At 47.4% G+C, this 27,351-nt stretch overlaps 1 long non-coding RNA gene across 2 annotated transcripts in view; it reads right to left on the reverse strand.

Moving 5' to 3' along the window:
• Positions 1-1,405: 1,405 nt before the first annotated feature.
• Positions 1,406-27,351, reverse strand: part of LOC106573590 (uncharacterized) — a 67,337-nt gene continuing 41,391 nt past the window's right edge. For both annotated transcript variants that reach the window (XR_014380900.1, XR_001321373.3), the window contains exons 3-4: positions 18,895-20,384; positions 1,406-4,391 (exon numbers count right to left, since the gene is read on the reverse strand). This is a non-coding gene — a long non-coding RNA (uncharacterized LOC106573590). The remainder of the gene's footprint in view (positions 4,392-18,894; positions 20,385-27,351) is intronic.

A 27,351-nucleotide genomic window follows, 5' to 3' on the forward strand; every position in this document is an offset into this window, starting at 1 on the left:
ATCCCCAGTGTATTTATACCTGTGTTCTCTGTTTGTCTGTTGCCAGTTCGTCTTGTCTTCTCAGGTCTTATCAACGTGTTTTCCTGTCTCCCTGCTTGCTCAAGTTCTGTTCCCTAGTTACCCTTGTTCTGACCGTTCTGTCTGCCCTGAACCCGAGCCTGCCTGCTGTTCTGTACCTGCCTGACTTTGACCCGTTTAAGAACCTCTGCCTGTCCTGACCCCGAGCCTCCCTGCTGTTCTGTACCTTATTGTCTCTGCCGTGGATTACAGACCTCTTTTGCCTGCTCCCTGTTTGAGTCAATAAACATCTGTGACTCTAGCTGTCTGCATCTGGGTCTTATCCTGAGTTCTGATAGTCCCACATTAGAAAGTGCATGTCAGGGCAAAGCCATGCGGATGAAGGAATTGTCTGTAGAGCACTGAGACAGGATTGTGTCGAGGCACAGATCTGGGGAAGAGTTCCAAAACATTTCTGCAGCATTGAAGGTCCCCAAGAACACAGTCCGCTTGGAGTTTGCCAAAAGGCAGCTAAAGACTCTCACACCATGAGAAACAAGATTCTCTGGTCTGATGAAACCAAGATTGAACTCTTTGGCCTGAATGCCAAGCGTCATGTCTGGAATAAACCTGGCACCATCCCTACGGTGAGCATGGTGGGGGCAGTGTGCGCATTGTGGGGGCAGCATCATGCTGTGGGGATGTTTTTCAGTGGCAGGGACTGGGAGACTAGTCAGGATCGAGGCAAAGATGAACGGAGCAAAGTACAGAGAGATCCTTGATGAAAACCTGCTCCAGAGCGCTCAGGACCTCCGACTGGGGCGAAGGTTCACCTTCCAACAGGACAACAACCCTAAGCACACAGCCAAGATGACGCAGGAGTGGCTTCAGGACAAGTCTCTGAATGTCCTTGAGTGGCCCAGCCAGAGCTCGTATTTGTACACGATCAAACATCTCTGGAGAAACCTGGAAATAGCTGTGTAGCAACGGTCCCCATTCAACCTGACAGAGCTTGAGATGATCTGCAGAGAGGAATGGGAGAAACTCCCAAAATACAGGTGTGCCACGCTTGTAGCATCATATCCAAGAAGACTCGAGGCTGTAATTGCTGCCAAAGGTGTTTCAACAAAGTACTGAGTAAAGGGTCTGAATTTCAGTCTTTTTTTTTCTTTTTTTGCAAAAAAATCTAAAAACCTGTTTTTGCGTTGTCATAATGGGGTAATATGTGCAGATTGATGAGGGGGGGAAACTATTTAATCAATTCTAGAATAAGGCTGTAATGTAACAAAATGTAGAAAAGTTGAGGGGTCTGAATACTTTCCGAATGCACTGTATGGTCATTGATCAACTTCAGTATTGTCCCTTGATACATTCAAATGTAAAGATAAAGTAAAATAGTTGAGGCAGCTTTTATTTTTGCAAATACGTTCATTTTATTTGTATTTTTTACCACAAGATAATGAAATATGCAGCATCCTTTAATTTTTACATTACAAATAGTTATTACAATCAATGATAAGAGCATTATATTGATACAAGTATGAAGCTGCAGTGCAAATGCTAACAAAATCTTGAGCAAATCAAATATATGACTTTTAAATGCTTTACCCTAAATTACAGAAGTGCAAATGATCGCTTAGGGCCTCAACAAATATCCACATAAAATTGGATAAAACATATTTCATTTAGAGCTAATAAAACTATTAAAAATAAAAATTCCACCTTGTACAAACTCACCTTTCCATGTTAAGACTCCTCCTTACCTGTCCACAAATAAACACTAGGTGATCAACAACAGATTGGACAACTAAATCCTCTGGACTTTGATAGTCTTTTTACTAGCCCTTATTCCAATCACAGAGGATAGGCTTTAGATATTTCTGTGTCTGGTCTGGTCAGGTCTGGTCAGGACATTATGCTGGTCAGGTCTGGCCAGGACATTATGCTGGTCTGGTCTGGTCAGGATATTATGCTGGTCTGGTCAGGTCAGGACATTATGCTGGTCTGGTCTGGTCAGGACATTATGCTGGTCTGGTCTGGTCAGGTCTGGTCAGGACATTATGCTGGTCTGGTCAGGTCAGGTCAGGACATTATGCTGGTCTGGTCTGGTCAGGTCAGGTCTGGTCTGGTCAGGTCTGGTCTGGTCAGGTCTGGTCAGGTCAGATCAGGTCTGGTCAGGACATTATGCTGGTCAGGTCTGGTCAGGACATTATGCTGGTCTGGTCAGGGCATTATGCTGGTCTGGTCAGGTCTGGTCAGGTCTGGTCTGGTCAGGTCTGGTCAGGACATTATGCTGGTCAGGACATTATGCTGGTCTGGTCAGGTCTGGTCAGGACATTATGCTGGTCAGGTCTGGTCAGAACATTATGCTGGTCAGGTCTGGTCAGGTCTGGTCAGGACATTATGCTGGTCAGGTCTGGTCAGGACATTATGCTGGTCTGGTCAGGTCTGGTCAGGACATTATGCTGGTCAGGTCAGGTCAGGACATTATGCTGGTCTGGTCAGGTCTGGTCAGGACATTATGCTGGTCTGGTCAGGTCTGGTCAGGACATTATGCTGGTCTGGTCAGGTCTGGTCAGGTCTGGTCAGGACATTATGCTGGTCTGGTCTGGTCAGGTCTGGTCAGGACATTATGCTGGTCTGGTCAGGTCTGGTCAGGTCTGGTCAGGTCTGGTCAGGACATTATGCTGGTCTGGTCTGGTCAGGACATTATGCTGGTCAGGTCTGGTCAGGTCTGGTCAGGTCATTATGCTGGTCTGGTCAGGTCTGGTCAGGACATTATGCTGGTCTGGTCAGGTCTGGTCAGGACATTATGCTGGTCAGGTCTGGTCAGGTCAGGTCTGGTCTGGTCAGGACATTATGCTGGTCAGGTCTGGTCAGGTCTGGTCAGGTCAGGTCAGGACATTATGCTGGTCAGGTCTGGTCAGGTCTGGTCAGGTCAGGTCAGGACATTATGCTGGTCAGGTCTGGTCAGGTCAGGTCTGGTCAGGTCTGGTCAGGTCTGGTCAGGACATTATGCTGGTCAGGTCTGGTCAGGTCTGGTCTGGTCAGGTCTGGTCAGGTCTGGTCAGGTCAGGTCAGGACATTATGCTGGTCAGGTCTGGTCAGGTCTGGTCAGGACATTATGCTGGTCAGGTCTGGTCAGGACATTATGCTGGTCAGGTCTGTTCAGGACATTATGCTGGTCTGGTCTGGTCTGGTCAGGTCTGGTCAGGTCTGGTCAGGACATTATGCTGGTCAGGTCTGGTCTGGTCTGGTCTGGTCAGGTCTGGTCAGGTCTGGTCAGGACATTATGCTGGTCAGGTCTGGTCTGGTCTGGTCGGGACATTATGCTGGTCAGGTCTGGTCAGGTCTGGTCTGGTCTGGTCAGGACATTATGCTGGTCAGGTCTGGTCAGGACATTATGCTGGTCTGGTCAGGTCTGGTCAGGTTTGGTCAGGACATTATGCTGGTCAGGTCTGGTAAGGACATTATGCTGGTCAGGTCTGGTCAGGACATTATGCTGGTCTGGTCTGGTCAGGACAGGTCTGGTCAGGTTTGGTCAGGACATTATGCTGGTCTGGTCAGGTCAGGTCAGGTCTGGTCAGGTTTGGTCAGGACATTATGCTGGTCAGGTCTGGTCAGGACATTATGCTGGTCTGGTCTGGTCTGGTCAGGTCTGGTCAGGTCAGGTCAGGTCAGGACATTATGCTGGTCTGGTCTGGTCAGGACATTATGCTGGTCTGGTCTGGTCTGGTCAGGACATTATGCTGGTCTGGTCTGGTCAGGACATTATGCTGGTCTGGTCTGGTCTGGTCAGGACATTATGCTGGTCAGGTCTGGTCAGGACATTATGCTGGTCAGGTCTGGTCAGGACATTATGCTGGTCAGGTCTGGTCAGGACATTATGCTGGTCAGGTCTGGTCAGGACATTATGCTGGTCTGGTCTGGTCAGGACATTATGCTGGTCTGGTCTGGTCAGGACATTATGCTGGTCTGGTCAGGTCTGGTCAGGACATTATGCTGGTCTGGTCTGGTCTGGTCAGGACATTATGCTGGTCAGGTCTGGTCTGGTCAGGACATTATGCTGGTCTGGTCTGGTCAGGACATTATGCTGGTCTGGTCAGGTCTGGTCAGGACATTATGCTGGTCTGGTCAGGTCTGGTCAGGACATTATGCTGGTCTGGTCAGGTCAGGTCTGGTCAGGACATTATGCTGGTCTGGTCTGGTCTGGTCAGGACATTATGCTGGTCTGGTCAGGTCTGGTCAGGACTTTATGCTGGTCTGGTCTGGTCAGGACATTATGCTGGTCTGGTCAGGTCTGGTCAGGACTTTATGCTGGTCAGGTCTGGTCAGGTCTGGTCAGGACATTGATGCTTGATCCTTTCACTGCATCGCCATTGTAGCCTCAGCATCTGAAAAAACACAAGACAACACTGTAGCCTCAGCATCTGAAAAAACACAAGACAACATTGTAGCCTCAGCATCTGAAAAAACACAAGACAACACTGTAGCCTCAGCATCTGAAAAGACACAAGACAACACTGTAGCCTCAGCATCTGAAAAGACACAAGACAACACTGTAGCCTCAGCATCTGAAAAAACACAAGACAACACTGTAGCCTCAGCATCTGAAAAGACACAAGACAACACTGTAGCCTCAGCATCTGAAAAGACACAAGACAACACTGTAGCCTCAGCATCTGAAAAGACACAAGACAACACTGTAGCCTCAGCATCTGAAAAAACACAAGACAACACTGTAGCCTCAGCATCTGAAAAGACACAAGACAACACTGTAGCCTCAGCATCTGAAAAGACACAAGACAACAGAAGAATGTGATTAGGATAATGAACATTTCTCCATGGACAGTACACCAGTTCACATCCAAACATCTAAAACATCAGCATGTGTTGATTGACAGGTTAAAGGTGCCCTTAGATCATGTACACACGTGCAGTGTGACGTTGTGTGTGTGTGTGTGTCTTCTCCCCTCACCAGCAACGCTGTGCTGTTGTTGTTTACTGCCGTGTGTGTGTGGGTGTGGGTGTGTGTGTGTGTGTGTGTGTGTGTGTGTGTGTGTGTGTGTGTGTGTGTATCAGTCGTCTGTATCAGTGTTTAGGGTGACCTCTGAGCTTGCCGACAGTCAGGGGTCAAGGATCAGTGTAGGGACTGTCTGGGCACGCCGGCTGACCCCCAGCACCTGCAGCCTATAGGGGGAGGGGAACCCTCATCACCCGGACCAGGCTGATAACACCTCTGGGATTAGGATCCAGACACAAACACACACACACACGTCATAGATATGGGTCCCTGCTTGGTCATAAACTGATGTCACGATCGCTTACGCTGCATAACGCAGAGGAGATGGGAAGGGAGGGAGGATACTGAGTCTGGGACTGTCACCTAATTATCATTCTTCTCTGGGATGAGACTGCATGGGGGGATTCTGTAAGGGCTTTTAACCATTAGTAGACATGATCTGATGTAACACCATTGAAGAACTCTGACAGTTATGTGATTTCTTTGTGAAAATGTAGATAATATACATACGCCATATCTGGTTAGATCTCTAACAACAAGAAAGCCGAGGACCAAACGATACAGTACATCATTATTACACAGACTCACCAGACCCTGTGACCCTCTCATCATAACAACCGAGGAGAAAGAAACTCCTCATCAGGAGGAAAAGGTCAAGGCACTAACAGGGAACTGAGCTGACCACAACCCTAAATAGTCCTGTTGTGTTAATACCACACATCCTCCAGAACATCTGTGGGGGTCTGGAGAGGAGGTCCTACCAGACAGACATCAACAATAACCTGTCTGGCCTGGCCTGGCTGGTCTTGTCTGGCTTGGCCTGGTCTTGTCTGTATGGGGCAGGGGAGGGAGAGGGGAATGACAGGGGCAGGCGAGGGAGAGGGGAATGACAGGGGGCAGGGGAGGGAGAGGGGAATGACATGGAGCAGGGGAGGGAGAGGGGAATGACAGGGGGCAGGGGAGGGAGAGGGGAATGACATGGAGCAGGGGAGGGAGAGGGGAATGACAGGGGGCAGGGGAGGGAGAGGGGAATGACATGGGGCAGGGGAGGGAGAGGGGAATGACATGGAGCAGGGGAGGGAGAGGGGAATGACAGGGGGCAGGGGAGGGAGAGGGGAATGACATGGAGCAGGGGAGGGAGTGGGGAATGACAGGGGGCAGGGGAGGGAGAGGGGAATGACATGGGGCAGGGGAGGGAGAGGGGAATGACAGGGGCAGGGGAGGAAGAGGGGAATGACATGAGGCAGGGGAGGGAGAGAGGAATGACAGGGGGCAGGGGAGGGAGAGGGGAATGACAGGGGGCAGGGGAGGGAGTGGGGAATGACAGGGGGCAGGGGAGGGAGTGGGGAATGACAGGGGGCAGGGGAGGGAGTGGGGAATGACAGGGGGCAGGGGAGGGAGAGGGGAATGACAGGGGCAGGGGAGGGAGAGGGGAATGACAGGGGCAGGGGAGGGAGAGAGGAATGACAGGGGGCAGGGGAGGGAGTGGGAATGACAGGGGCAGGGGAGGGAGAGGGGAATGACAGGGGCAGGGGAGGGAGAGAGGAATGACAGGGGGCAGGGGAGGGAGTGGGAATGACAGGGGCAGGGGAGGGAGAGGGGAATGACAGGGGCAGGGGAGGGAGAGAGGAATGACAGGGGCAGGGGAGGGAGAGAGGAATGACAGGGAGCAGGGGAGGGAGTGGGAATGACAGGGGCAGGGGAGGGAGAGGGGAATGACAGGGAGCAGGGGAGGGAGTGGGGAATGACAGGGGGCAGGGGAGGGAGAGGGGAATGACAGGGGCAGGGGAGGGAGAGGGGAATGACAGGGGCAGGGGAGGGAGAGGGGAATGACATGGGGCAGGGGAGGGAGAGGGGAATGACAGGGGGCAGGGGAGGGAGAGGGGAATGACATGGGGCAGGGGAGGGAGAGGGGAATGACGGGCAGGGGAGGGAGAGGGGAATGACGGGCAGGGGAGGGAGAGGGGAATGACAGGGGACAGGGGAGGATGGGAAACAGCGTGGGGGTGCTGATAGGACTGCACAGAGGCACCAGCATCATTTATGCAGAGTTTGGCTGAGGGGTGGAGGGTGTCTAGGATCCCCTCAATAGCCCTGGAGGGTGGTGTGAAAGAGGGTGTATTTTTGGAGGGGAGGGGAGGAGGAGGGGGGTGGGGTGGCTGGGCTCTGTGCTCAATGACGCCTGTCTGCCTGTCTCTCTGTCTGTCTGTCTCTCTGTCTGCCTGTCTCTCTGTCTGTCTGTCTGATGTCCCATTAAGGTTCGGGACAGGCCGGGGCTGAGAGGGGATGAGAGGAGGGAAGGTGCTGTTCAATCCCCCGGTAGACTGATGCTCCGTCTGCTATGCTTTGCTCTGTTCTATTCTACTCTGCTCTACTCCGCTCTACTCTGCTCTGCTCTGGACTCCCCATTAGAACAGAAGGCCTGTCTGCTCTGCTGCATACTAATTCTGCATCCCCACCACAGCCACCAATGTCAGCTAGTAGTGAGGCTCATGAGAAGCAGGGTGCATCGAGAGAAAGACAGGCAGCTCAGTGGGGAGGCTCTGCAGAGGGAGATTGGTATATGCTGGATGTTTGTGTGTGCTGCTGGGCTGTTGGCCCAGGACCTGTGGTATGAGCCTGGTGGTTGCAGTGTGTGGACGGCCAGATGATGGTTGAGTGTGGTGATGTGGTCAGACAGTTTAATGACAGTTCTTAGCCATAGACATATCACACAGCCACGACACACTGACACACTGACAACACTGACAACACTGACAACACTGATATACTGACAACACTGACACACTGACAACACTGATATACTGACAACACTGACACACTGACAACACTGACACACTGACACACTGACAACACTGACAACACTGACAACACTGATATACTGACACACTGACAACACTGACACACTGACAACACTGACACACTGACAACACTGACACACTGACACACTGACAACACTGACACACTGACACACTGACACACTGACAACACTGACACACTGACACACTGACAACACTGACCCACTGACACACTGACACACTGACACACTGACAACACTGACACACTGACAACACTGACACACTGACACACTGACACACTGACAACACTGACACACTGACAACACTGACACACTGACACACTGACAACACTGACACACTGACAACACTGACACACTGACACACTGACAACACTGACAACACTGACACACTGACAACACTGACAACACTGACAACACTGACACACTGACAACACTGACACACTGACAACACTGACAACACTGACAACACTGACACACTGACAACACTGACACACTGACACACTGACACACTGACAACACTGACAACACTGACACACTGACAACACTGACACACTGACAACACTGACACACTGACACACTGACAACACTGACACACTGACAACACTGACACACTGACACACTGACCTACTGACAACACTGACACACTGACACACTGACAACACTGACACACTGACACACTGACAACACTGACACACTGACAACACTGACACACTGACACACTGACCTACTGACAACACTGACACACTGACACACTGACAACACTGACACACTGACACACTGACAACACTGACAACACTGACACACTGACACACTGACAACACTGACACACTGACACACTGACACACTGACACACTGACACACTGACAACACTGACAACACTGACACACTGACACACTGACACACTGACAACACTGACAACACTGACACACTGACACACTGACAACACTGACACACTGACACACTGACAACACTGACACACTGACACACACCATAGGACACATGAGTGTGATACATGATGTAATGTCTCAGAAAGAGATTGTTCTGTCATAATGAAAAATGAGACTGGCACATAATCACAGATACTATATAAGTTGTCTCCTTTGAAAATGTTGATCAGTAAATATATTGAATCCCACAAGTATCAAAATTCAGTTTAGATCAAACGTTACATCATTTTTTATGCATATAAAAATGTTCATTGTAAACACTCTCACAAAGAAAAAGTCTATTGTGGCAGCAGAAAGGGTGGTTCTCTGATGACATCGTCATGGTAACTACCAGCAGGAGCAACATAAAGACTGCAACTGGGCTGTGGGAGCTTTGTCTCTGGTCCTGGTGGGCCAAAAGGCCTGAGAGGAGGGGAGAGGGAGAGAGGAAAGAGAGGGGTAGAGGGATGGAGACAGAGAGAGAGAGATAGAGAGTGAAAGAGTTTGGTTTGACCTGACTGACAGAAACTTGGGGAAACCTGAAGTTGTGTCCATCCAGTCCGTCCAGTCTGGCCCAACCAAAAAGTAGGGGCTCATTAAAATGTCATTGGATCACGCCTCGCATGAATCGTGTGATTTTCCCTCCACCATAAGTGACCATGACTGAGTGGTGAATGGGGGACTGGGGAGAGCTGGGCCAATAGAGTGCCATGCTGAGTCCCCATGGGTACCAGCCCCTCACCGAGGGGGGCTCATTTAACCATTGTTCGTCTGTTAACACAGCTTTTTAAAACGCCTCTTTATGGACTCAGCAAAGCACACTTCATTCCATGTCTCCACAGCCACAAGGAGAAAAAAAGACTAAAAAGAAAAGAAAAAAGTGAAGTCGCAAGAAAAACAGCTTGAAAGCAAGAAAGATAGAAAGTATAAGAAGATGTATAACTGTGTTAAGATTATTCTCCTAACCACGATCCAAAAATAACTACTCTCAGTGGGCTACCTCATAGTTCAACTTAAAATGATTTACATTTCTCTCACAACTAGTATTATCTATTAAACATGTAATACATTCACTATTATGTCCAAAACATTCTAATCCCCCTGCAATATCTTATATTACAGTTTTTTAGATCACAATGATCCTATTTGATGACCACGGATAGATCCTACATTAGACTAACTAGATTATTAAAAGCAGGTCAATGACAAGCTCCATCCTCTCTGGTCCTCTGTGATACAGTCAGTACTGACTCATGTCCTCCCAGGACTGTGGAGTTCCTACAGCAGAAACAATAAGAACATCAGCATCAGCCTGCAGTATGTTCATCCTCCAATGGAAACAACAGGCCTGTCTCATGTACGGAGTCTTCCACAGTCTCACACAACAGCCAGGATGACAGTAAAATAAATAGCAATGAGGTAAAGTTCACAACAATAGAGATACTGGAAAGGGGGGGTGTGTGTGTGTGTGTGTGTGTGTGTGTGTGTGTGTGTGTGTGTGTGTGTGTGTGTGTGTGTGTGTGTGTGTGTGTGTGTGTGTGTGTGTGTGTGTGTGTGTGTGTGTGTGTGGTGTGTGTGTGTGTGTGTGTGTGTGTGTGAGAGAGAGAGAGATTGTGTCGATGCACTCAGGAATATCTCAAAATGAACACCAAACTGCGTTGTAGAGAGGAGTCCCCACAAAGCTGGAAAAGCTCACACCTTCCTCCCTCCCTCCCCTTTCCCGTCACCCTACGCTTGCTGAGTGAGGACCCCCCCCACCCCCCATTCTATTCTTTAGCTGTCTGCTGCGTGCCTGATGGAAAAGCGGAGTGACACAGGGGTGCTACGCCAAAGGCAAAAGCCCATTTGTAAATCACAGCCCAACATAAACAGTGTTTAATGGGGGTTTTTGGATGTTTTTGGCAGGGGTACACCTCCTAGCTGCTAGCTTTAACAGCAATCTAACACAAGCCCAGACAGCTATAGCCCAGTGTGGAAACACCTTCCTCCCCACCACAGCCCTCTTCCTCCAGCCAGCCGAGCTGATGGTCTTTGGGCAACAAATGAATCAGAATACATTTACATAGAGATTGTGCTACGCTGGCAGAGGTTGGTCACCGCTGAGAATGTATACAAAAAATATGTGGTGAGGATGCAGGTTTTATGTTGTGGTGAGGAGGCAGTGGCAGAGGATTGTCAAATAAGCCAGGCTCCCAATGTGCCAATGTTCTCTTTTCACTAATGACATCAGTGGTAGATAGGGGTGATAGAGACACCACAGCACAGAGACACCACAGCACAGACACACCACAGCACAGAGACACCACAGCACAGAGATACCACAGCACAGCACAGAGACACCACAGCACAGCACAGAGACACCACAGCACAGAGACACCACAGCACAGAGACACCACAGTACAGCACAGAGACACCACAGCACGGAGACACCACAGCACAGCACAGAGAAACCACAGCACAGAGACACCACAGCACAGAGACACCACAGCACAGCACAGAGACACCACAGCACAGAGACACCACAGCACAGAGACATCACAGCGCAGAGACACCACAGCGCAGAGACACCACAGCACAGAGACACCACAGCACAGAGACAGCACAGAGACACCACAGCACAGACACACCACAGCACAGACACACCACAGCACGGAGACTGACTGAACAAAGACACTTTTACTGCCTACGAGGCTGACACCAGCTAGGCACTCTGCAGCTAGATATACTGGGGTACAACATATGACAAAGAACACACACCAACATGTACCCACTGACAAAATCAGACCTTCGTACACTTACAGCTTAAGCCCTGAAGTACTCACACACACTATCCCTCACACAAATATTATGTGCACACACACACATCTAAGGAGACACCACTAGCACCATGCTGCTGTATCTCTAGCATCATAGATAGGCAGCTATCTATCTATCTAATCCCAAAATGGCTGCTACCTCAGTGAATAATAAGAATAAGAATTAGAAGCAGCAGCAGCAACTTCATGTTAGCTGATATGATGGATGTCAATACAAGAGGGGCCTTTTGAAGTAAACGGAAGCATATTAACAATATACCATTACTTCAAACCAAAACGTATTGCTATGTAATAAATCATTATTGGCCATTATGGAAGTTAATGTCAAACATTTTCATGTTAAAATCTACTTCATTCCATGCACAATTTATACTAATGTATCTAGGCAATTAAAAGGTTAAGCATGTTTGTAGAATGGATAAAATACACTTGGAAAGGAAAATATTTCTGTTTATATTATAATGAAATATCAGCAAATTTGACACTATTTTACACAACTCATCTCAGAACATACATTTTAAGCAATATTATTATGCATCTACATTACGAGCAAAAACACAAACAACTAGACCGCATCTTCTGTTTTAGGATACATCACAACTAGCTATGCCAAAAAAAACAAAGGATGAGAGAGAGAGGAAAGAGAGAGAGTGAGAGAAAGAGGGGGGAGAGGGGGGAGAGAGAGGAGAGGGGGGAGAGGGGAGAGAGAGAGGAGAGGGGGGGAGAGGGGAGAGAGAGAGGAGAGGGGGGGACAGAGCGAGAGAAGAGAGGGGGAAAGAAAGACAGAAAGAGAGAGAGAGAAAGAGAGAGTGAGGGGACAGTGAGAGAGGGGGGGTGAGAGAGAGAGTGAGGGGACAGAGAGAGGGGGGGGGGGGGGGGAGAGAGAGTGTGGAGAGAAAGGGGTCAGCAAGGACAAAGCTAAATGTGTACCCGTGTGTGTGTCAACCCCAGCTGAGCAGACATTTTGTTGACATGCTGATAGGGATTTAAGCAGTGGGTGGGTGGCGGACCAAGGTGAGAGAATGACGGGAGAAGGAGAGCTTTGCGGTGGTGGGGTGACGAGAGAGAGGGGCTCACAAACATGCTGTTACTAAGCTTTATTTCAGCATGAGTTGAGACGATTAGGTTCGGGAGAGGAGGAGAGGATAGGGGAGGAGAGGAGGGGGTACGGTTCCTCCAGAGGAGAGGACAGGGGGATAGGTCTATTGAGGTAGTGATGGGGAGAAGGGCTCTCTGTCAGCCCGGCTAATGAAGCAGAAGCCATTGTGAATAATGGAATCTACCACCAAAGTCCCTCCTCTTAAAGGGATATCATTGTTTACACTGCTGAAGGGTAGTGATACTGTACTGTGTGTATGCATGGTTCAGCACACCAAATACCGTAACATGGCAATGATAAGGTATCTGAACATTTCTAATAAAGGTTATTTATTTAAACCATTTATCAGTGATATAGTGCTTTAAAAAATCTAATATGTCTCAAATTCCAAAGTGATATTCAATGCAGATTGTCTTACCAACATGGCATAATATATTATTATTTTATAATAATTATTATTTTATAATAATACATTATTATTTTATATTTTTAAGGAAATATAAAAAATAAATAGGTTCCCAAAATAATTTGTAAAAAATAGGTCCATACAACGGAATAAAAATTACTTTTACAATACCACCTACTTTAAAATCAAATTGTTTCTAAGTACATTTCATTAAAGCATACATCCATGTATATGTCTGCTTACTGTATGCAAAAGCATCTATGACAAAAAGTCTGAGCCACATCCTAATGTGCAGTCAGCATCATGACTAACCTCAGTAGGGACAAGCCACATAGACCGAGACGGCGAGCCCAAGGGAACATAGCCTGTCTCTGTCTCTACCAGACTGGGGGAGGTGGAGGTCTGGAGGAGGGGGTCTCTGGGAGGCAATAAGTAGCAGCTTATAAAATAAGCAAACACATTTGAGGCAGCACCCAGACAGGCCAGGCTGCACAGCAGACGACATCCCCCCTCTGACCTTGACCCTTAGGGTCCTTCTTCACCTGCTCCTGAATGGAAGTCAGTGCAGCTGGGCTGTCTAGCCATTTGCCTGACTGGATCCCCCCATAATTTTCCCCCCGTTCCCACGCTTGGTTACCATCCCCCTCTTTTGGGGTTGCTCTGAGACTGAATGGTCAAATATCATTTTTGTGTGGTGAATTGTGACTGGCTGCTTCTGATGTCTGATGATACAGCTCAATCATCAAACATGTGCTTTCTATTTGCCTTCTGTTTTAGCCTGTTTCTTCTTTCCTTTCTTTCACACTATTCTTCCCGTTGGTTGTAGATTTCCCCCTTTAATCACCCCACAATTATTACCCTTTCAGATGTAGCAGTTATTTCAGCTGTTGGTTGATTTTTCTCTCCATTTTTTGTAGAAAAAAGCATAGACAGGGGAGTTGGTGTATAGTGTGTGTTAAGTGAAGCTTTGTGCTGATGCTGGGGCTAATGTTACGAGTTAAGCAACATGCTGGGCTGTAAGGTGTGTGTTCGGTCCTGATCAGTGTTTGTATGTGAGTGTGTGTGTGAGTGTGTGTGTGTGTGTGTGAGTGTGTGTGTGTGTGTGTGTGTGTGTGTGTGTGTGTGTGTGTGTGTGTGTGTGTGTGTGTGTGTGTGTGTGTGTGTGTGTGTGTGTGTGTGTGTGTGTGTGTGTGTGTGTGTGTGTGTGTGTATGTTTTTGTTTGGTGCTGATCAGTGTGTGCTGTGTTGCAGGGTTCAGACCACCTCCTCAGCCCCTCACATTTTCATTATGGTCCAAATCTCAGGCCTGTACTTGAGCTTGGCCTCTGCCAGCCAAGCCGGAGGTTTAATCACACATTCAGCACTCCATTTTCATTTCCCTTTCATTTTCCAGCCATTCCACTCCCTACTCCCGCTTCATAATTCGGCCCTCAGAGCTGTCTGTGTAGCTGAGTGTTTGGGCCCTTTGAAATGACATAATCAGTGACTTGGATAAATGCCTGACTGTTTTCCCTCTGCTGTCTGTAATCAGCAGCCAACCAGCTCTCTGTATTGGAGCGTTACTAAAGAAACTCTTCTTAAGGAAGTTGTTCACTAGCTTCTCCGATGGCTGAGGAGTTATGTCTACATTGATCATTTGTAGGATTTGACATTTTAAAGCAGCAGTGCTGTTTAAGAGTCTGTTCTTACAGAGGCTGTCCGTCCGTCACTAATGGCTGAGGACTCCGCAATTACAAATGCAGGCCATTTTATTTTGAGTTAATAAATGTGCCATATCAATGATACAATAGCTCCGTCAAGTACATGATCACAAAAACACTACAAAATATCAGATCATTATCATGCTTAGAATAAACATTCAGATAACTACAACAGAAATTAAGAAACTCAGTATGTCTCAAAAGGAAGAAAATAACTAATAAATCACATGTAAACACTACCTTGCAAGAGCAGCTTCTTATTCACATAATAATAATAACATGAAACTAACCTAGTTAACTTACAAGTGACAACCTACTGAATGTATGCTTTTATTTCTGCTTTTATAAAATATACCATTACCTATCGAAATTCAGCACAGATGTGTCTTTCCAAATGTTTGGGATGAAAGCATGAAAAAACAACATATTTATCCCATTTCCACATTGATATTTTTAAAAACTTAACACGAATATGAATGATCTTTGATTATAATTAGAAAGTAGGGCAATGTAAAAGCATGCACCAGTTATTTGTTGGAACACAAAACCAAGGAAATGCTAAGCAGGTCCGGGAGGTTGGGGCACTGGCTGTAAATGCTTTCAGCAACTATTACTTCTGTGGGCGGACCACATTCAATCAATATCTAAGCAAATAAAAGCTGTGGGCACTCACAGTGAGGGAAGCTTCATGAGACGAGGCTGCAGTCACACACTAACGAACAACATGCCCCCTAACACCACCACCACTAACACCTCGAAGTGGTCCACAGGAAATACCCTACAGAAGCTAGTCATCTGTCAACACCATGAACACTAGAAATAGAAGGATTCTAGTTCTGTGGCAGAAGCGGTTTGTCCTATAGATATTGTATATATTTTGTTTTTGAGGTGACAGTATGCTTTGCCAACAAAATATCTTCATACTTCTTCTGCCGGATATGACGACGGAATTAATGAATCCAATCCAATTCCCATCTACTAAAAAAAGTATTTTTCTAAAATGTATGGGGAGACAATTTTGTATTTAATGTATACTTATTCTGGGGAATTAGCAACATCAAGATACAAAGCTAGCATTAAACCACCTCACTCAATCCATACCTTGATTAAATACAAAACATAACTAAAACTGGTGCTGCCAACCTCATTTTGGGTTCTGAATTGCCACCTCATTTTGGGTTCTGAATTGCCACATCTTGGCAGTAAGATGACAAAGCCAAATAAGAAGTGAATGGTAGTGTGTGAATGTGTAGTGTGTGTGTGTGTGTGTGTGTGTGTGTGTGTGTGTGTGTGTGTGTGTGTGTGTGTGTGTAACACTAGTTTTCGTCTATCTGTAAGGACAGTGAGTAGTGGAAGGTGGGGGGGCTATATGGCTGTATGTTTGCTGATAGAGGTGTGTGCTCCTTCAACTCTGGCACCTCACAGTCCACACACACATACACACACTGCATTCCTGTTCTGCCTGTCCCAGCTCCAGCTCTAGCAGGAAGTGCTGTGCCCAGCCTCCCTCCCACCTCTCTTTGTGTTGAATTATGCGTAATTGGAGTGGCGTACTTACACACATCTTAAAGAACAAAACCCCTTTCTGTTTTAGGGGCTAGAGGTAGAGGGTGCATAGCTAGGAGGTACGGGTGTTTTTGTGTTTTCAAGTAAAAGCGTGAATGTCCATATTCGAGCCCAAATGGCAGTTGATTTGGAGTGGTGTGTGTGTGTGTTGAGGGTGGGGGGGGTCCATAGGGGGGGGCTTGCGTGTATGTCTGTATGTCATTTTAGTCTGGCGCTGCTGAAAACATATAGGCTACCCAGCTGTTCTGAATATGCAAATGGCGCACCAGCACACACACCTACTGACCTAGACACACTATTCTCTCCCTCTTACTGTCCCTATCCCCCCACCCCCAACATGGTAACCCCCAAAACCTCCTTAGACCCACCCCCTCCCGTCAGACCCCATCCCCCATAGCCTGCCAACTCTCTGCTACACAGGACAACGCCATGGATCTGGCTGCCATTTTATCCACAAAGGAGACAGGATACAGTAGCCTAGCATTTTAGCGTGCTAACAGGGTAGCGTGGGCAAAGCTAACCGCTAAGCACTCTCCTCCATGACGTCCCCCTCCTCACAGAGTCTGCGCTGATTAGAAAGGCAGCTTGATTAAACTGACCTGATAGAGAGGGAGATAGGGGGACGAGACACCCTGCATTGAATAAGTAAACGCGCATGTAGCCTAGCGAGGCGAGGCTAGCTCAAGTCACTCTCCCTCGATGGGTACTATGTCGCTCACTAACTGTAATATGACAACCAGGCGACAAACCACCAAAACACCTCTGAGTAAACAACATAATACATTTTCAAGGTGCTACCACAATGACATGGCAATATTAATGAACATGAATTTACAGGGATTTCACTAAATGAATTGTATCCTCCATCTTGCTTGCCTTAGTTCTACAGTATAGTACTGTACAGTATCTAGTGTTATTCTATAGGATCAACAATGGATGCTCTCTGCTCTCACTCTGGATTGTCAAACATATTTCACACACACTGTCACACATACACACACACACAGACAGACAGACAGACAGACAGACAGACAGACAGACAGACAGACAGACAGACAGAAACACATCAAAGGGCTTCAGAGTGGATGATATCCTATTTCCGGGACACAGATAATTCAGAGGGCTCAGTGCAGTAATTACCATTGACAGGTGAAAATGTCTGTGAAAACGCTGAGATTGTAACAGTGTAACTGTCCAGTATAAACACCAGGGTGACAGTACATCCATCCCCACTAACACCACTTTAAGACCAGAAAGCACAAATATATTGCCTAATCCACGTTTAGCGCGCCGCCCGCTGTTTCCCTCCTGATACCCCTGATCCCCAGTGCTTTGACAAGGCGTAATAAAATGAGTTTGAAGCAGCCGCATTGTGTGGGGGAATTGAGCACTGTGTGAAGGATGTACACTGTTGGGTCCCACGACGCAGCAGCACACCAGGCCCTATAGCGGGGAGTGCTGTGCATGTTAATGATGTCATTATTTGGTGGTTGTCTGGAGTTTGACCGGTCAGGCAGGGGTGGGCCAGTGTGAGGATTTAACAGTGTGTTAGGAGGCTACCTAACAGATGTCACATATGGCCCAATGAGACAGGCAGACAGACAGAGCAGACAGACAGAGCAGCCGCCCCATATTTCACTCATATCAAAAGAGGCAACAGTAATGCTATCAACGCCTCACATAAAAACACGATGGGAGGAAATGAAAGAGAAAGAAAGAGAGGAGGCACAACAATGAGAAACATTAGTTCTGTAATTCTCCTGAGTGCTTTCATTCCCTCTGCAACATGCATAGTTTCTCCTAACACCCTTAGTGTTAGTTATTTAGGAGAACAAGTCAGGGGGGTTAAGAATCAAGCATATATGCAAATGCAATTAGGGGCTATTTGCATAACCCCTTTGTGATTAAGCAGATGGTGGCCGTTAAAAGTTGTCCGCAGTCGCCATCTTGGCAGAGCAAACAGCTGGCAGACGGGGAAGCCATTTTGTAGGCACGCGTCAAGGCACTGCCAGGCTGACACAGTGTGGCGCCTGTCTCTCTGTGCCAGCAGATTGGCGCGGGAATCTTAATAATACTCGACTGTGAGCAACGCAACTACTGCACCATTCAATGACATCATTCTGGGCATTATGTTTGATGAAGGCTTCCCTGTGGCTCAGTTGGTAGAGCATGGTGTTTGCAATGCCAGCATGGTGTTTACAACGCCAGGGTTGTGGGTTCGATTCCCACAGGGGGCCAGTACGAAAAAATAAATAATAATGTATGGAATGTATGCATTCACTACTGTAAGTCGCTCTGGATAAGAGCGTCTGCTAAAAAATGACAAAAAAAAAAAGGCAAGCAGCAAAAACATAGGAGAATAGTCTGTGTTGCGTTGCACTGTATACTGTATATTAGTCAGTAGGGACTGTCTGTCTTTGTCTAAGATGATGAATATTCCTTTCACATAGCATTTTAATGTATACCCAGCTATCGTCACATGACATGTCACATCTGTGTAAAAGGCTCCAACAATAGAACAGTATAGCTGGAGGCCTACTTACCAAGTGAAGTCTGCCCCATTGTGTTGTTTGTAGATTTCTCTCTGTGCAGCTGTTCCTGTTTCAGGCACAAACTAGCTCTGACCCTTTTGTCTTCTCCAGCCCAGCAGATATGGACAATCCTTTTCTTCCCCAATGAAAAAATACAATTCTGCATTTTGCATCTCAGGCTTTCCATTCAGCAATGATTGAGTTATTTTCATTCCATTGGATTTTTTGGTAGTTTTTTGAGTATCTAAAGATAGGGCTTCTTGTGTGGATTCTTCAACTATAAAAGGAAAAATAGAACTGGTGGAGAGGGCCACTGTTCAGGCACTATACAATATGTCCACAGTCTTTTTCATCTTTCACTCAATTAGGACTCCTTCACTCCTGAATATAGTTCAGTTGTATAGTGAAGTTATCAGTTACTACTACAGCATGTAACCACCACAGACAATGAAAGGTACCGTACTAAGACCAGCTCCATTTAGATCAATAACCTCTGCCATATCCTCTGATAGTAACCTGAGTCATGAGGAAGAAAATGGGAGGCAGAAAATACAACATTTAATCTGAATCTGTAGTTCAAATTGGCCTTTTATCCTGGTTCATCAGATGTGGAGAGCATGGTGGCTGTACACTACATGACTGGAGGGGGATTGACGAGAGACGCCTGTTCAATTCAATGGAAGAGGCCTTTTCACTGAACTCTCATTCAAACAGTCAGGTGAAACGAGTAATCAGAGGGAAAAATAGGAGAAAAAGACCTTTGACGTCCATTTTTTATTCTCTCTCTCCTTCGCTCTCTCGCTCACAGGCAAAGTTATATCAAGTGGTCTTGAGCCAGGAAAGCCCCTCCGGCGGAACCACACACACAGACGTGCTCAAACACACACACACACACACACACACACACACACACACACACACACACACACACACACACACACACACACACACACACACACACACACACACACACACACACACACACACACACACACACACACACACACACACACACACACACACACACACACACACACTCAAATAGACACACACATACACCCACATATACACATACTCACTCAAATACACACACACACACAGTGCGGGTTGGCTGGGACTGGGAGAGGAAAGAGAGGGCTGGCAGCGCTGGGTCCCTGGGCTCTAGGGCCAGGGGCAGTGCTGGGCAACCCCTGCTAGCCTCTCTCCTCCATATTGATTTGCTACTCCGCACTGCCGAGGAGCAACTTGCCAGCGGGGATGAGAGCCTGCCTTGCCTCCCCTCGCCTCGACTCGCCTGCCCACTCCGCCGTTGCCTGGCTGGCCCCAGCCGGCTCCCTGAGACCCCTGCACGGAGCAGAGAAGAGCCAGAGAGCCTATGGCCATCCACTACTGGGTTCACCTGCTCCCTGGTTCACCACTCACTGCTCCATTCTTTCCTCTCCTTCCACCCACTCCCACTCTCCTTCTCTTCCGACTCTTCTTTCTCTCTGTTTCTCCTCCTCCTGCACACAAACAACAAGAGACAAGGAGAAAAACAACAAGTTGAGCTTAAGTTGCTCACTCCAGATGTCAATCCTGTGCTTTGATCAGGGAGATGTGGGGGGTGAATATTTTGGCATCATCTCAATTTGTGAGATGAACTTCAACCCCCCACCACCACCCCACCCCGCGTGAGGAAAAGCTGAAATGGGAGAATGTTGAGTTAAGTGTGTCGGCAGGAAGAAACTGGCAACTGTAATCTGAGCTATTAGTCTGATGCTTTCCCTCTAGCCAGTCACAGCATCTGGTCCTATTATAAAAATCAGCAAAGCGCTGGTGGAGTTCATAAACATAATCCTGTTTACCAATAACCTGCTATATCCCCAACCCCAAAGGTCCACCAAGTTTGGGATATTTTGCAATTACCAGTATATAGGTAAACCCCCCCTAAAATAACAAAAACTGTGCAATAGAGACAGTCAAACTCTTGCTTCACTGCCTTAGCTGTGCCGGCGCCGACAGAGATGGCCGCCTCGCTTCGCGTTCCTAGGAAACTATGCAGTATTTCGTTTTTTTATGTATTATTTATTACATTGTTACCCCAGGAAATCTTAAGTTTTATTCCATACAGTCGGGGGGAACTATTGGATATAAGAGCAACATCATCTCACCAACGTTACGACCAGGAATAAGACTTTCCCGAAGCGGATCCTCTGTTTGGCCCACCACCCAGGACAATGGATCGCATCCCAGCCGGCGACCCAAAACAACGGCGCCGCAGAAGGGGCAGACGGAGCGGTCTTCTGGTCAGGCTCCGTAGACGGGCACATCACGCACCGCTCCCGAGCATACTACTCGCCAATGTCCAGTCTCTTGACAACAAGGTAGACGAAATCCGAGCAAGGGTTGCCTTCCAGAGAGACATCAGAGATTGTAACGTTCTTTGTTTCACGGAAACATGGCTCACTTGGGATACGTTATCAGAGTTGGTACAGCCACCCGGTTTCTTCACGCATCGCGCCGACAGAAACAAACATCTCTCTGGTAAGAAGAAGGGCGGGGTGTATGCCTTATGATTAACGAGACGGGGTGTGATCATAACAACATACAGGAACTCAAGTCCTTTTGTTCACCTGACTTAGAATTCCTCACTATCAAATGCTGACCGCATTATCTACCAAGAGAATTCTCTTCAATTATAATCACAGTCGTGTATATCCCCCCCAAGCAGACACATCGATGGCCCTGAACAAACTTCATTGGACACTATGTAAACTGGAAACCACATATCCTGAGGCTCCAAACAGCAAGTAATGCTTCTACACCTGCATTACTTGCTGTTTGGGGTTTTAACCTGTTAGGGCTAGGGGGCAGCATTGACACGGCTGGATAAAAAACATACCCGATTTAATCTGGTTACCACTCCTACTCAGTAACTAGAATATGCATATACTTATTACATATGGATAGAAAACACCCTAAATTTTCTAAAACTGTTTGAATGGTGTCTGTGAGTATAACAGAACTCAAATGGCAGGTCAAAACCTGAGAGATTCCTTTACAGGAAGTGGCCTGTCTGACCATTTCTGGAACTTCTTTGCCATCTCTATCATTTACTAAGGATCTCTGCTCTAACGTGACACTTCCCACGTCTTCCATAGGCTCTCATAGCCCGGGAAAAAACAGAATGTCGTCATTCCAGCCCCAGGCTGAAACACATTATCGCCTTTCTCAAGTGGCCCATCAAGAGACACTAGCTTATGCGCGTGACCCCGACCGCCCCCGCCTTTGGGATTTTTTCCTCTGTTTGCCGAAAAGGAGATTCCCTGTCGGAATATTATCGCTTTTCTACGAGAAAAATGACGTAAAAATTGATTTTAAACAGCGGTTGACATGCTTCGACGTACGGCAATGGAATACTTTGAATTTTATTGTCAGGAATTGCGCCAAGCGCGCGACACTTCTTTACTATTTCGGATAGTGTCTGGAACGCACGAACAAAACGCCGCTATTCGGATATAACGATGGATTATTTTGGACCAAACCAACATTTGTTATTGAAGTAGCTGTCCTGGGTGTGCATTCTGACGAAGACAACAAAAGGTAATGACATTTTTATAATAGTAAATATGATTATGGTGAGTGCTAAACTTGCCGGGTGTCTAAATAGCGAGCCGTGATGCCTGGGCTATGTACTTAGAATATTGCAAAATGTGCTTTCACCAAAAAGCTATTTTAAAATCGGACATATCGAGTGCATAGAGGAGGTCTGTATCTATAATTCTTAAAATAATTGTTATGCTTTTTGTGAACGTTTATCGTGAGTAATTTAGTAAAATGTTAGCGAATTCCCCGGAAGTTTGCGGGGGGTATGCTAGTTCTGAACGTCACATGCTAATGTAAAAAGCTGGTTTTTGATATAAATATGAACTTGATTGAACAAAACATGCATGTATTGTATAACATAATGTCCTAGGGTTGTCATCTGATGAAGATCATCAAAGGTGAGTGCTGCATTTAGCTGTCTTCTGGGTTTTGGTGACATTATATGCTGGCTTGAAAAATGGGTGTCTGATTATTTCTGGCTTGGTACTCTGCTGACATAATCTAATGTTTTGCTTTCGTTGTAAAGCCTTTTTGAAATCGGACAGTGTGGTTAGATTAACGAGAGTCTTATCTTTAAATGGCTGTAAAATAGTCATATGTTTGAGAAATTGAAGTAATAGGATTTTTAAGATTTTGAAAATCGCGCCACAGGCTGCAAGTGGCTGTTACGTAGGTGGGACGAATTCGTCCCGCCGGTCCCATAGAGGTTAAGCTGGGTTTCTGTACAGCACTTTGAGATATCAGCTGATGTAAGAAGGGCTATATAAATACATTTGATTTGATTTGATTTATTGTAGCTGGGGATTTTAACAAGGCTAATCTGAAAACAAGGCTCCCTAAATTTTATCAGCATATCGAATGCGCGACCCGGGCTGGCAAAACCCTGGATCATTGTTATTCTAACTTCCGTGATGCATACAAAGCCCTCCCCCGCCCTCCTTTGGGAAAATCTGACCACGACTCCATTTTGTTGCTCCCAGCCTATAGGCAGAAACTAAAACAGGAAACGCCCGTGCTCAGGTCTATTCAACGCTGGTCCGACCAATTGGATTCCACGCTTCAAGATTGCTTCGATCACGTGGACTGGGATATGTTCCGCATAGCGTCGGACAACAACATTGATGAATACGCTGATTCGGTGAGCGAGTTTATTAGCAAGTGCATCGGTGTTGTTGTACCCACAGCAACTATTAAAACCTTCCCCAACCAGAAACCGTGGATTGATGGCAGCATTCGCGCAAAACTGAAAGCGCGAACCACTGCTTTTAATCAGGGCAAGGCGACCAGAAACATGACCGAATACAAACAGTGTAGCCATTCCCACCACAAAGCAATCAAACAAGCTAAGCGTCAGTATAGAGACAAAGTAGAGTCGCAATTCAACGGCTCAGACACGAGAGGTATGTGGCAGGGTCTACAGTCAATCACGGACTACAAAAAGAAAACCAGAACCGTCGCGGACCACGATGTCTTGCTCCCAGACAAACTAAACAACTTCTTTGCTCACTTTGAGGACAATACAGTGCCACCGACACGGCCAGCTACCAAAACCTGCGGTCTCTCCTTCACTGCAGCCAACATGAGTAAAACATTTAAAAGTGTTAACCCTCGCAAGGCTGCTGGCCCAGACGGCATCCCTAGCCGCTTCCTCAGAGCATGCGCAGACCAGCTGGCTGGTGTGTTTACGGACATATTCAATCAAACCTTATCCCAGTCTGCTGTTCCCACATGCTTCAAGAGGGCCACCATTGTTCCTGTTCCCAAGAAAGCTAAGGTAACTGAGCTAAATGACTACCGCCCCGTAGCACTCACTTCCATCATCATGGAGTGCTTTGAGAGACTAGTCAAGGACCATATCACCTCCACCCTACCTGACACCCTAGACCCAATCCATTTGCTTACCGCCCCAATAGGTCCACAGACGACGCAATCGCAATCACACTGCACACTGCCCTAACCCATCTGGACAAGAGGAATACCTATGTAAGAATGCCGTTCATTGACTAGAGCTCAGTATTTAACACCATAGTACCTTCCAAACTCATCATTAAGCTCGAGACCCTGGGTCTCGACCCCGCCCTGTGCAACTGGGTCCTGGACTTGCTGACGGGCCACCCCCAGGTGGTGAGGGTAGGAAACAACATCTCCACCCCGCTGATCCTCAACATTGGGGCCCCACAAGGGTGCGTTCTCAGCCCTCCCGTGTACTCCCTGTTCACCCATGACTGCGTGGCCATGCACGCCTCCAACTCAATCATCAAGTTAGCAGATGACACTACAGTGGTAGGCTTGATTACCAACAACGACGAGACGGCCTACAGGGAGGAGGTGAGGGCCCTCGGAGTGTGGTGTCAGGAAAATAACCTCACACTCAATGTCAACAAAACAAAGGAGATGATCGTGAACTTCAGGAAACAGCAGAGGGAGCAGCCCCCTATTTACATCGACGGGACAGCAGTGGAGAAGTTGGAAAGTTCCTCGGCGTACACATCACGGACAATCTGAAATGGTCCACCCACACAGACAGCGTGGTGAAGAAGGCGCAGCAGCGCCTCTTCAACCTCAGGAGGCTGAAGAAATTTGGCTTGTCACCAAAAACACTCACAAACATTTACAGATGCACAATCGGGTTGTATCACCGCCTGGTATGGCAACTGCTCCGCCCACAACCATAAGGCTCTCCAGAGGGTAGTGAGGTCTGCACAACGCATCACCGGGGGAAAACTACATGCCCTCCAGGACACCTACACCATCCGATGTCACAGGAAGGCCAAAAAGATCATCAAGGACAACAACCACCTGAGCCACTGCCTGTTCACCCCACTATCATCCAGAAGGTGAGGTCAGTACAGGTGCACCAAAGCTGGGACCGAGAGACTGAAAAACAGCTTCTATCACAAGGCCATCAGACTGTTAAACAGCCATCGCTAACATTGAGTGGCTGCTGCCAACATACTCATCTCTAGCCACTTTAATAATTAAAAATTGGATGTAATAAATGTATCACTAGCCACTTTAAAATGCCACTTTATATAATGTTTACATACCCTACATTACTCATCTCATATGAATATACTGTACTCTATACCATCTACTGCATCTTGCCGATGCCGTTCAGCCATCGCTCATCCATATATTTTGTACATATATGTACATATTCTTATTCATTCCTTTACACTTGTGTGTGTATAAGGTAGTTGTTGTGAAATTGTTAGATTACTTGTTAGATATTACTGCATGGTAGGATCTAGAAGCACAAGCATTTCCCTACACTCGCATTAACATCTGCCAACCATGTGTATGTGACCAATAAAATTTGATTTGATTTGATTTGTTTTGGATTTAGCTATTTGGCACATATTGAATGTGGTGGTATGTGGTGTGTTAGCCAGTGTCTTTAGAAACTTTGTTAAAAAACACTTTTGTATTGTCTAAAATTATTCAAATGGTTTCAGCACCCTCTTATTATGTAAATGGTGTGGGGGACATTTCTTCATGCTCTCAGGCTCCATTATGTTCTTCAACTGTGAAAAACCATGGCCAAACTCAACCCCCTCCATCCCCTTCCTTCATCACACCACTACCACCACACAACCTGGAGGCCCCCTCTCTCCTCCTCTCTCCTCCTCTCTGCTCCTCTCGCCCTCTCTCCTCCACTCCTCTCTCCTCCTCTCTTCTCCTCGTCTTTCCTCGTCTCTCCTCCTCTCGCCCCTCTCTCCTCCACTCCTCCTCTCTCCTCCTCTCTGCTCCTCTCGCCCTCTCTCCTCCACTCCTCCTCTCTCCTCCTCTCTTCTCCTCGTCTTTCCTCGTCTCTCCTCCTCTCGCCCCCTCTCTCCTCCACTCCTCCTCTCTCCTCCTCTCTCTTCCTCTCTCCTCCTCTCCTCCTCTCTCCCCTCTCTTCCTCTCTCCTCCTCTCTCCTCCTCTCTCCACCACTCCTCCTCTCTTCTCCTCTCTCCTCCTCTCTCCTCCACTCTCCTCCACTCCTCCTCTCTCCTCCTTTCGCTTTCTCTCTCCTCCTCTCTCTTCCTCTCTCCTCCTCTCTCTTCCTCTCTCCTCCTCTCTCTTCCTTTCTCCTCCTCTCTCCTCCACTCCTCTCTCCTCCTCTCTCTTCCTCTCTCCTCCTCTCTCCTCCTCTCTCTTCCTTTCTCCTCCTCTCTCTTCCACTCCTCCTCTCTCCTCCTCTCTCTTCCCCTCTCCTCCTCTCTCCTCCTCCACTGTAACAAAAAATCTAAAAAATCCACAGGGTTATTTCCACATGGAGAAAATAAAGAAATACACCTTTGGAGAGTGTGAGTATTTGGAAATTGGGAGTTGTCCACTGAGGGGAGAGACAGGGGGACAGAGGGGGGACTGAGCTGTTGGGACAAGAAGAGGGTGTGTGTAAGGGGTACGAAGAGGGGAGATCGGGGGTGACCGGGGGAGAGGTGCATGTCTCAGACACAATAATACTATTCATTGGGCTCAGACATGGGTGTTAACTCCCCTCTGCCAGGACACAATGGGGCTCCCCGGCATTCAGACAGCCTTGGTGATATTGTTAGTTCAGGGCTGCATTCTCCAGGCCGCGGGATAAAGTGGATGCATTGTGCCGGGCCGGCAGGATGGATGGAGGGAGGGAGGCTTGAGAGGTGAAAGGCAAAGAAACAGAGAACAGTGTGTTTGTCTGTCTGTCAGCTCCGAAGGAGCGGGCTGAGACAGAGGCAGAGGTGGTGGGGTACAGGGGGGAGCTTTCATTGGACGTGCTAAAAAAAAAGGAGAGGGGGGAGAAAAAGATCATGCTATAAATATTATTGAAGCAGCCAAGTGCAGAACTAAAGAGCCTGGGAATGAAGGGGTGGGAAAACAGAGGGAACATAGCGATGTAGGGATGGCGCTTTCTTCTA

This window comes from Salmo salar, chromosome 16, assembly GCF_965601325.2.
Source record: "Salmo salar chromosome 16, fSalSal1, whole genome shotgun sequence".
NCBI lineage: Eukaryota > Metazoa > Chordata > Actinopteri > Salmoniformes > Salmonidae > Salmo > Salmo salar.